Genomic DNA, 12,404 nt, shown 5'->3' with positions numbered 1-12,404 from the left:
TATGCAATATTATGAATGTAGTATATATATTTATTAATACAGATATTTATGTCATATATATGTTTTATATATTTGTATGATGTAGTATATATGTTTATTAATATTGATATTTATGTAGTATATATATGTTTTATATATTATATTCAGTTGTATATGTGGTAAAACATTAGTTGTGTGTGTGTGTGTGTGTTCAGTGTCATTTCCACTCTAATGCTACTGGATCTAATTCACTTTCTAAAGACTTGAGCAGGATGTAAAGCTCCATTCACTGTGGACTCAGACTGTGAAAAGCCGTTTTTCCTCCGCCCATTCACACAGATAAAAGGCGGAGCATCCTCAGTCCATGGAACTGTCCCATCGTCTCCATCTGCATGTGGGACACAAGCTTCTGGGACGAAAACAAACACTCAGCATCAATGACTGTATTCGTCTGCTTTATGTCTGTGTATGAAAGACTGAGAAAGAGGGTTGGACGGATCCAGATCAGAGGGAGGTCAGAGAGTGCACCAGTTCAGGTTTTTTTAACCCTTAAAGATCCACCTGTAACCCTTACAGACCCAAACGTCCACCTTTAACTAACCCTTAAAGATCCAAATGTCCACCTTTAACCCTTAAAGACCCAAACGTCCACCTTTAACCCTTAAAGACCCAAACATCCACCTTTAACCCTTAAAGACCCAAACATCCACCTTTAACCCTTAAAGACCCAAACGTCCACCTTTAACCCTTAAAGACCCAAAATGTCCACCTTTAACCCTTAAAGACCCAAACGTCCACCTTTAACCCTTAAAGACCCAAACATCCACCTTTAACCCTTAAAGACCCAAACGTCCACCTTTAACCCTTAAAGACCCAAATGTCCACCTTTAACCCTTAAAGACCCAAATGTCCACCTTTAACCCTTAAAGACCCTAACATCCACCTTTAACTAATCCTTAAAGACCCAAACATCCGCCTTTAACCCTTACACACCCAAACTTCCACCTTTAACCCTCAAAGACTCAAATGTCCACCTTTAAAGGTCCCGTATTATGCAAATCTCACTTTGTGAAAGTTTTCTTATAGTAGTGTGTGTAGCAGTAGCCTCAATATGAGGTTCGAATTTGAAAACTGTCTGTTTCCTCCCTGCCTTGCTACACCACATTTTGTGAAAGTGCCTGCTTAAACGGCCGAGTTTGAGTTGGGTCCGTTTATGACGACATAAGCGGATTTAACTCCTCCCCCTGACTGTGCCCCCACCCTGGCAAAGCGAGCCCCGCCCTGGCAAAGTACCTGTTGGACAACAAACATGGCGAAGGCGAGACACGCAAGTTGTGGTGTTGTTGGCTGCACACACCAACACGATAGTTTATTTTTGCTCCCCACTTCCGAGCCTCTCCGTAAAAAGTGGCTGGATTATATCTTTGATGGTCATGTACCAAACAACATTCCCAAACGCTTGTATGTGTGTGCCCGGCATTTCACGGACGAGTGTTTTTCGAACATGGGCCCATACAGCTCCGGCTTAGCACAAAGACTCCGAATCAAGAAGGACGCAGTACCAACGCTTCGTGACCCAAGTACAAGTGTGGGAGATGTAAGTTCTTATCATTTTTTTGTATCTTTACTGCATAACCCTACATTATGGATAAGCGGGTCGTTGTTGATGTGTACGTCTAACGTTAGCATGGCAGCTAACATAGCTCGGTTACTGCTGCTAACGTTTGCGTCCCTGTTAACATGCAAGAGCTGATAATATCAAGAGACATTCAACAGAACTACTTTGAACACGGGCCTTTTGTGGTTGGCATCAGTATAGTTAGCATCAAGCTTGTTAGTAGCTGCCTGCATTAGTGGCGTCTTTCCGTGTCAGGTCCACGAACCCGACACAACACCGCCGTTTTCCGTCGGGGCTCAATCACGCCTCAAGGCAAAGAAAGCCAGTGTTTGGAAAGACGTTCTGTCTGAGACATGTGTATTGTAGACGAGAGAGCCATGGCTTCAGTCAACATTAGCGCGTAGTACCGCTAGCGGAAGCCGCGTCCTCTCCCAGAGAGGGGAGGGGGAGTGGGCGTGGACAGATGCGTTCATTTGCATACCCGGAAGCAGGCCCAGAAACAGCCTGTTCTGAGGAGGGCTGGTGAGAGGGACTTTTTCGACCGCTGAAACTCCGAAAAAAGGATGATTTTGGGGCGAACAAACTTAAATACTATGTGTTTGGGCTTCTGAGACCTATATGACGTGACTGAAAAATAGCATAATACGGGACCTTTAACCCTTAAAGACCCAAACATCCACTTTTAACTAACCCTTACAGACCCAAACGTCCACCTGTCACCCTTAAAGACCCAAACGTCCACCTTTAACTAACCCTTAAAGACCCAAACATCCACCTTTAACCCTTAAAGACCCAAACGTCCACCTTTAACCCATAAAGACCCAAACATCCCCCTTTAACCCCTTAACTTTTCAACTTTAATCCGAGCTTTACTGAACATCTACATGAACAGTGAATTAAATATAGGGAAATACATGATTTATACTGAAAAAACACAACATACAGAGGATCATAGTATAATAAACGGTGATAGTTCACTTAGGAAAGGTTAAATATACAGATAAAAATATTTTGGACCTGAAACAGAAGTAGCGCTGGGTCTTTAAGGGTTAAATCTGCTACTTAGTGGACCATGAACCAAGCCTTTTGTTTGGAACCCACATTATACCAGAGGAAAATGAGGTGAAAATCAGCAGACTTCAGGGCAGTTGGAGGTTTTGTTGTGGTAACCAAAACCAATCAGTTTTGAAAAAGGAGCCCACGGTGCATTCATGGAAGTGGGAAAACACAGACATAAACACACAGACGTGTCCTCCTGTCAGCAGATGAACATGTCAGTACTGGGGCTGACACCGGTCTGTTTTCCATGGTCCATCTGAGCTAAACTGTCCCCATATTTATATAAATGTGTTAAAAACACAAGTGTGTAATGTTGGTTTGTCCATTCAATCCCAAATGTGCTGCTGAGTGTCTTTCTTGTGGTAGATGTCAGTAAAAGTCCTTCCATAAACATAACATTGGATTTTAGCAGAAAAAAAATCTTGAACTGACCAAAACATTGTGAATTAAGCCAAAAAAAAAACAAAAAAAGTTGAATTAAGCAAAAAATGTTGAATTAAGCAAAAAAATTCTTGAATTACACCGAAAAAATTTTGAATCAACCAAAAAAACTTGAATTAAGCAAAAAAAAATGTTGAATTAAGTTTAAAAAAAAATTATTTAAGCAAAAAAAAAAAATAAATCTTGAATTGACCAAAAACATTGTGAATTAAGCAAAAAAAAATAATGAATTAAGCAAAAAAAATTCTTGAATTACACCGAAAAAATTTTGAAATAACCAAAAAAACTTGACTCAAGCAAAAATGTTGAATTTAGAAAAAAAAAAAAAAATTTAAGCAAAAAAATCTTGAATTGACCAAAAACACTGTGAATTACGCAAAAAAGTTGAATTAAGCAAGAAAAAATGTTGAATAAAAATAACTTGATTGAAGCAAAAAAATCTTGAATTAAGCAAAAAAAATATTTGATTTAAGCAAAAAACACTTGAATAAAGCAAAAAAATGTTGAATTAAGCAAAAAAAAAATCTTGAAATAAGCAAAAAAAAAAAAACTTCAATAAAGTAAAAAAAAAAAATTGACTTAAATTAAAAAAACAACCCTGAATTAAGCCAAAAATAATTTATTTAAGTAAAAAAAATAAAAATCTTGAATTAAGCAAAAAAATATTTGATTTAAGCAAAAAAAAAATCTTGAATTAAGCAAAAAATCTTGAATTAAGCAAAGAAGAAAATCTTGAATCAAGGGAAAAAAATAACCTTGAATTAAGTAAAAAATGTTGAATTAAGCAAAAACAAAAAATCTTGAATTGAGCAAAAAAACTCCTTAATGAAGAAAAAAAACTTGAATAAAGCAAAAAAAAACAAAACAGAACTACTCAACACTGAAAACACCACCAACCCTTCTGGACTACTGAACACTCTGACAACAATGACTGACGACAGTGAACTGTGGGTTTACAGAGATGTTCCGACATCTTCTGGTTTTACATCTCGCGTAAGCGCAGAACGTACACTGAAGTCGGAAGTCGATTTGGTGTATTCTTCACGCTTTTTTGATCGTGGAGCTGACTGATTAGTCGGACTACCTTTTCTGGCATCGATCGGCAGTCGGGTTGGTGTGTCTTTGTCTTTAAACTGTATCAGCACGAGGAAAAATAAACACTCAAGTACAAGTTTCTGCATAGTTGACGTATTTCCTGTATATTTTGTCACTTCCCTCCTCCGTCCCGTATGTACGACACACTCCAGTCTGCCACACAAACTCTACATTTGCGAAGAGTTATGACAATTAATACATTCTGAGGAACATAATAAAGACGAGGGCCCATCTATCTGCAGCAGAGAGCGGTTCCATGTGGGGGCATCTGTGCGCTGCATATTTATCAAAGTGACAGCAGGCGTCAGGGATACAGCGCTCCAACAGAACCACTTACTCACTAATGGCTTACACAGCCACGGATCATTATCTCTCACAGCACAACACAACATTGCACAGCACCAGGCTGCATGGCAACCACCCCCCCCTTCAGTCCTAGCATTACTTTGGCTTGACTGCAGTGAAGAGTGTGTGGGAGGTTGATTAGATCTTTCTCCAGAATACTTCTTAAATTTCATCTTCTAACTCTTAGGTTACTTGTGAGTCAGTGGTGAAGTTTCCGATTTTTTAAAGTTAGTTTTGTCGGTTATCATTAAGTGGTCTGGGATTGCACTGAGATGTCGGGAATTAGTGGAAAAAACAACCACAGAGATGAAGAAAAGTCAGTAGAAGATGCTGTAAACAACTCAACATGTTATTAGTGTGGACAATATCAGATATAAAATCTTAGGTATTTTGGCAATTACTACAACAATGGCATACTTACCTACCAGCGCCATCGGTGCCAGTTTAAACCAGTTTTAAATCATGAAATTTAGAATTTTGTACAATATTAAAAGTGCCTCGGAGCTGAGTAAGAGCCAGGGGCTTGTTTCTGCACTAGCTCCTTAAATCGTTAAGCCCAGCGCAACGCAAAATGCGTCCATTTAACACATTTTGCACTATCCCATTTATGGGCTCGCTCTTTGTTCGTTAACAACCAACACAAAATGCATTCACGCATTAGTTCCTTAACCCCAACGTAACACAAAACGCATTATCCCGTTTCTGGGCTAGTTGGTTTAAAGTGTGTGCTCGCCCAGTTCTGCGCTACAGGGCTGACCTCCAAGGTCGGAGTTAGATATATTCTTGTAGTTTCATTTCACTTCACTTCTGTCATGTATTTCCTTTGAAATATTATTTACATTTGAAAAAGAAGATTTTTAACACAAGTTTGACAATATCTTTAATGATATCAGATTTTTCCCATGGACATTTTGCACATGCAGACAGCTGAGGAGGTCCATCTATAATCAGATGAGGGTGAGGAGGTCCATCCAGACAGATGAGGGTGAGGGAGGAGGTCTGTGGTCACAGATATCCCATAATACTTCTTCATTCTAACCATAATGCTGTCAGATGAATGGAAACAGTGGGATCGGAGGCGTTGTTCTGGGTTAAATGGTGAACGCATCTGTTTAGCGCACCCTTCAATGCAAATAGTGAGCTAACGATGGTTTAGTGAATGCAACAAGCACAGAAACGGATTTTGCGTCCATTAAGCCTCTGCGTTTGCCGACCCATCGTTAGCTCACTGTTTGGGCTGAAGGGCGGACAAATGGCTGCGTTCACTATTTAACCCAGAAACGAGCCCCTGGCTGGGTATAAATGACTGTCATCTGCATACAAATGAAAGTTAGCACTGGAAATGTTTTGACCCATATTGTTACCTCTGCCAAGGAATGGCGGTGGTTATGTTTTCATCAGGGTTTGTCTGTCTGCCTGTCTGCCTGTTAGCAAGATAACTCAAAAAGTTATGGAAGGATTTTCATGAAATGTTGATACTGGCACAAGGAACAAATGATTACATTTGGGTGCTGATGGCGGGGGGGGTGATCTGCCTTGGCAGAGGTGTGCACTCTCCGAGTGCTTTTCTAGTCGATGTATTAAAAAAAGGAGAGATCCAAGGCAAGGTTATCATCGTTAACGAAAACTAACGAAATGACGAAAGCTAGAATTGAAAAAACATTTTCATTAACTGAAACAAACTGTAATTAAAACCAAAAAAATGATAACCAACTGAAACTGTATTGTATGTTTACAAAACTAACTAAAACAGAAAAAAATTATGGATAAAATTCCCTTCATTTTCGTCTTTGTCAATGTTGGAGTGATATGAAATCAATTTATTTCACTTTAGCAATTTTATCTGCTGGCAATGTATGACACTTGACAGTCCGTCACTTGTGGTTTCCGGTCGTCTTCTGGTCCCCACTCTACCTGGAAACATGGAGACTAAAGTTGGGAGAAAGCAGCAGAGTCCTGTATGAGATTTTGAATACGACGGAGAAGAAGAGAAAAAAATCCGACAAAACTAAAATTAATACTAAAACTGAACTAAAACTAAGCATTTAGAAAAAAAATGAAAACTAATAAAAAGTAGCAAACCTGCTCTAAAAATGAATTAAAACTAACCGAATTAGAGAAAAAAAAAGTCCAAAATAAATAAAACTAAACTAGAATAAAAAATCCAAAACTATTAGAACTTTGGTCTAAGGACTGACCCCTGTGGTACATCCTTTGTAAATGTAAGTAAATCGGAGGTCAGTCCCTTAACGTGTACACACAGTTTGAGTTGAAGTCCAGCACTGATTCAACTGTTTCAATAGATGATCCACTGTTGAAGGCTTTGAAAAGATCAATAAAAAAGGGCTGAGAAATGTTGCACAGAGTCAATGAACTCATGTTCGACTGTTAAAGCTGCAGTACTTTGTGTGTCCTTTCCTAAAATCAGGTGCTTCTCGTATAAACAAAGCTTTCATTGATGAGGACCAGCTGATGTAGAAGTGTCTGTGGGTCTGAAAGTAAGTAAAGTTTATTTATGAAGCACTTTCCACAGATAAAAATCACAAAGTGCTGTAAATAAAACGGGTGCAATGAAACAACGCAAGACTAATTTCATATAATAAATCAAAAGGATAAATCTGTCTGGGTTTTTTTTGCACCTCCCAGACATTCAAAGGAGTCAAACTAAAAGTTGGATTCTCTGACAGTTGAACGTCTGACAGCAGCTCTTGGAAAAATGAGATTTGGAGAATTGAACAAATCACCGGAGGCGAGCAAGTTCTGGATCAAACATTTTCAGTGTTTCTGCCGTGTCAGTAATTTAACTGGAAAGCCTTGAAGATACACAGAAGAATTTCAGCAACAACACCGACGTCAGCCAAAGATAATGAAGTCCTCCAACATTTAAAGGGTTAAAACAAGTCTAGGAAGTTTAACTGAGGAAAATGAATGAAAGAATGAAAGAATGAATGAATGAACACCAACATCAGCCAAAGATATGGAAGTCCTCCAACATTTAAAGGGTTACACCTGGGTCCACGCTCCTTCTGAAACGTGCCTTGACCGCTCGAGCTGTCACATTGTTACCGTGTATCTGTGTGTTCTGAGGATAAAAACAATACTTTACAACACACTTGTGTATGTACTGTCTGTAGTAAGAATAAGACTGAACCAAAAAAGGCCGAAGTCTGATGAACAGAGCACAAGTGTTTCCCACTGAGCCCATCAGTGTCCAACTGGTTCTGATAAATGTCTGTTCTTATGATGGTATATGTGTCATTTAAAAACAAAATACCAAGAAGAAATAACTTTTTTTTTCATGTAAAGTTTCATTTTGCAGGAGAATTGAGGGGTTTTGCCCATTGTGTGTGTTTTTTCTATTTGTATGTAGAGTTCTGAGAGTACGAGGCATGTTTTCAGAAAATATGTGTAAACAATCGAGAAAACCTGTAAAGTCAGATGTGTGTTAGAGTAGATGAACCAGGACCAGGACCAGGACCAGGACCAGGGTCAGGCTGGACGGGTCCACAGATCAACAACAGTAATGAAACCAGCCTCTGTTTAACAGACGGACTCTGAGGGAAAAGAGAAACTGTCATAAAGACCCACAACACTGAACAGACGGAAGATAAACTGAGAGAAACAGATCTGTGTGTTTTAGAAGAGAAGTGTGTGTGTGTATTTAATGATTAGCATTAGCAGGTAGCTTTGCTATAAGCTAGTTTAGCAGTTTGTGCAGTATATGTCTGTTAAAGGCTCGGTTTGTTGGTTTGTGCAGTATGTGTCCGTTAAAGGCTCAGTTTGTGCAGTATGTGTCCGTTAAAGGCTCGGTTTGTGCAGTATGTGTCCGTTAAAGGCTCGGTTTGTCGGTTTGTGCAGTATGTGTCCGTTAAAGGCTCAGTTTGTGCAGTATGTGTCCGTTAAAGGCTCAGTTTGTGCAGTATGTGTCCGTTAAAGGCTCAGTTTGTGCAGTATATGTCTGTTAAAGGCTCGGTTTGTCGGTTTGTGCAGTATGTGTCCGTTAAAGGCTCGGTTTGTGCAGTATGTGTCCGTTAAAGGCTCAGTTTGTGCAGTATGTGTCCGTTAAAGGCTCGGTTTGTCGGTTTGTGCAGTATGTGTCTGTTAAAGGCTCGGTTTGTGCAGTATGTGTCCGTTAAAGGCTCAGTTTGTGCAGTATGTGTCTGTTAAAGGCTCGGTTTGTCGGTTTGTGCAGTATGTGTCCGTTAAAGGCTCAGTTTGTGCAGTATGTGTCTGTTAAAGGCTCAGTTTGTGCAGTATGTGTCCGTTAAAGGCTCAGTTTGTGCAGTATGTGTCCGTTAAAGGCTCAGTTTGTGCAGTATGTGTCCGTTAAAGGCTCAGTTTGTGCAGTATGTGTCCGTTAAAGGCTCGGTTTGTGCAGTATGTGTCCGTTAAAGGCTCAGTTTGTGCAGTATGTGTCCGTTAAAGGCTCGGTTTGTCGGTTTGTGCAGTATGTGTCTGTTAAAGGCTCGGTTTGTGCAGTATGTGTCCGTTAAAGGCTCAGTTTGTGCAGTATGTGTCCGTTAAAGGCTCAGTTTGTGCAGTATGTGTCCGTTAAAGGCTCGGTTTGTCGGTTTGTGCAGTATGTGTCCGTTAAAGGCTCGGTTTGTGCAGTATGTGTCCGTTAAAGGCTCAGTTTGTGCAGTATGTGTCCGTTAAAGGCTCAGTTTGTGCAGTATGTGTCCGTTAAAGGCTCAGTTTGTGCAGTATGTGTCCGTTAAAGGCTCGGTTTGTCGGTTTGTGCAGTATGTGTCCGTTAAAGGCTCAGTTTGTGCAGTATGTGTCCGTTAAAGGCTCAGTTTGTGCAGTATGTGTCCGTTAAAGGCTCAGTTTGTGCAGTATGTGTCCGTTAAAGGCTCAGTTTGTGCAGTATATGTCTGTTAAAGGCTCGGTTTGTCGGTTTGTGCAGTATGTGTCCGTTAAAGGCTCGGTTTGTGCAGTATGTGTCCGTTAAAGGCTCAGTTTGTGCAGTATGTGTCCGTTAAAGGCTCGGTTTGTCGGTTTGTGCAGTATATGTCTGTTAAAGGCTCGGTTTGTGCAGTATGTGTCCGTTAAAGGCTCAGTTTGTGCAGTATGTGTCTGTTAAAGGCTCGGTTTGTCGGTTTGTGCAGTATGTGTCCGTTAAAGGCTCAGTTTGTGCAGTATGTGTCCGTTAAAGGCTCAGTTTGTGCAGTATATGTCTGTTAAAGGCTCGGTTTGTGCAGTATGTGTCCGTTAAAGGCTCGGTTTGTGCAGTATGTGTGACAGTCTCTTCCTGGCAGCGGGCTAATGGCATCATCAGTGTCAGTGGAAATGATCAGGGAAAAGCAGCTCTGTGCTACCAACATGACAACATCCTTCAGTAAGAACAGTCTGATTAGGTTTCAGATACTGCAGATACTGCACAGCAGCAGGACTCCAAGCCAGTCAGACCCTCAACACCGCCCTGTGCTTTATTATCACCACCCTGTTCAAGAAAAGGCTTTAACACCTCAGATAAGAGCAGGAGACGACGAATGGGTGGGCCACACCCACATGGATACACTGGATTATTAGTAGTAGTAGTAGTAGTAGTAGTAGTAGTAGTATTGTTATTATTATTATTATTATTATTATTATTATTATTATTATTATTATTATTATTATTATTGCTGTTTGTAAATGTACCAGCTGTCTCACAGTGGATGACACCTGTTTTCTTCCACATGTCTGTTAATATTCTTCCTCTGTGTTTCTCTCATCCCCTACTTTTATCCCTCCTCATTTCCACTCCTTCACCTAAAACTACTCACAGTCTGGGAGAAAATTGGTCCAGGAAATGTTGAAGTGAAGTTGGGCACCATAAGAGGATAACTACAGCGCCCAGATGGTGCCCCCCCCCCCTCCAACTAACAGATCAAATTATCAGTAATGAGGAAGGCTGGGGTCAGAGCAGAGAGCAGTAACCATGACAACGACAGGAGGTTAACCACGTCTGATTGGAACAGATCTGACAATATGATTGGTAACCAGGTACTCTCTCTCTCTCTCTCTCTCTCTCTCTCTCTCTCTCTCTCTCTCTCTCTCTATATATATATATATATATATATATATATATATATACACACACACACACACATATACATATTATATATATATATATATATATATATATATATATATATATATATATATATATATACATATATACATACACACATATGTATATATGTATGTATATATATAAAATTGTATTTTATTTTTTTTGTAATGTATGTAATCTTCTTAACTCATAAAGACTCAGTGCTACTTTTATGGCCCTTCCCAAATGAATTTTTCTCTGAATTTAACCTTTCTTAAGTAATTTGTCGCCATTTATTGTACTATTATCTTCTTTATTTAGCTTTTTTTTCTTTCAGTAAAAATCAGGAATTTTCGTATATTTAATTTTCTGATCATGTAGACGTTCATAAAAGCTCTGATTAAAGTTGATGGATATTATATCAGAAACACAGAAAACTGCTGTAGGAGACAGTGATAATCAGGTGACATGCATCCATCCTCCTGTACCAGCTGCTAACTGTGTCGTCAGTGTCAGGTTTGTTCATATTCTACAGGTGCATTCACAGGCTCCACGGTAAAACTCAGGCCAAATGCAAATGGCTCCTGATCTTAATGCTAAATTATTCTTCCCATATGTCTGTGTGTACAGATGTCACAGGGACAGAAAACCCACAGCTAGGCTTCAGTCCTTTACAGCTGCATCTGGAGACTGTCTGCCTCTTGACCTTTTTGTTCAGACTTTCCCTGAAACAGCTGCTGTTTTAATCCAGTAGGAGCCACTGGAACTTTGCACAGGAGCGAATGTTCACGACTGCAAACTAAAGCATGGGTGAATGTAGCTCAGAGATAAAAAAAAAAAAAAAAAAAAAGGAAAGTATTTAGGCCCTTATATGTTATTTATCCACTAGAAACATTAGACCCATGGTTCTAAAGGTGAGGACACACCAACCCGACTGCCAATCATCACCACTCACTTACCTGCACACACTAACTCCGCTGCACAACACACTTAATGCACTAAGCTCACACAGTCCACGTACACAACCCAAATGTCCCCACAGCACCATCCCTCTAACTGCCCAACAGATCTAGCTCAACCCCCCCTAATCTTCAGGCAGCTGCAGCCATTCAGACAGAGTGCAGGTGTAGGTCTGGCGAGAGTGAGAGAGAGATAGGTGATTGACAGGGAGGGGCTATAAAGACGAGCATGACACTGGGCCCAGGTGCAGCGCATCTGCTGATGACCAGGACAACCCCGCCTTAATCACATTCTGTAAAGGAAGAAACAAAAAGACCAGCACACACCTAGTGGTGTGGAGGGGTCGTCACACTTCCTTCACCACCTGCTCCTCCCAGAAAAAGTGTAGGTCTCAGTTTGACACCTATATATATATATATATATATATATATATACAGGGTGGGGAAGCAAAATTTACAATGAACATTTAGTTGTTTTTTCTCAGCAGGCACTACGTAAATTGTTTTGAAACCAAACATATATTGATGTCATAATCATACCTAACACTATTATCCATACCTTTTCAGAAACTTTTGCCCATATGAGTAATCAGGAAAGCAAACGTCAAAGAGTGTGTGATTTGCTGAATGCACTCGTCACACCGAAGGAGATTTCAAAAATAGTTGGAGTGTCCATAAAGACTGTTTATAATGTAAAGAAGAGAATGACTATGAGCAAAACTATTACGAGAAAGTCTGGAAGTGGAGGAAGCAACAAAAAATGTACTAAAGCTTTTATTAAAGCTCTCAAATCCAAAATCCTAAAGGATCCAACCAAATCCATGAGAAAAATGGCAATTGAACTTGAGGTAGACAACAAGACCATTAGAAA

Source organism: Sphaeramia orbicularis, chromosome 3 (assembly GCF_902148855.1).
Source record: "Sphaeramia orbicularis chromosome 3, fSphaOr1.1, whole genome shotgun sequence".
In the NCBI taxonomy this organism is placed as follows: domain Eukaryota; kingdom Metazoa; phylum Chordata; class Actinopteri; order Kurtiformes; family Apogonidae; genus Sphaeramia; species Sphaeramia orbicularis.
The sequence above is the reverse complement of the archived record's forward strand: the minus strand, read 5'-3'. Positions refer to the sequence as shown.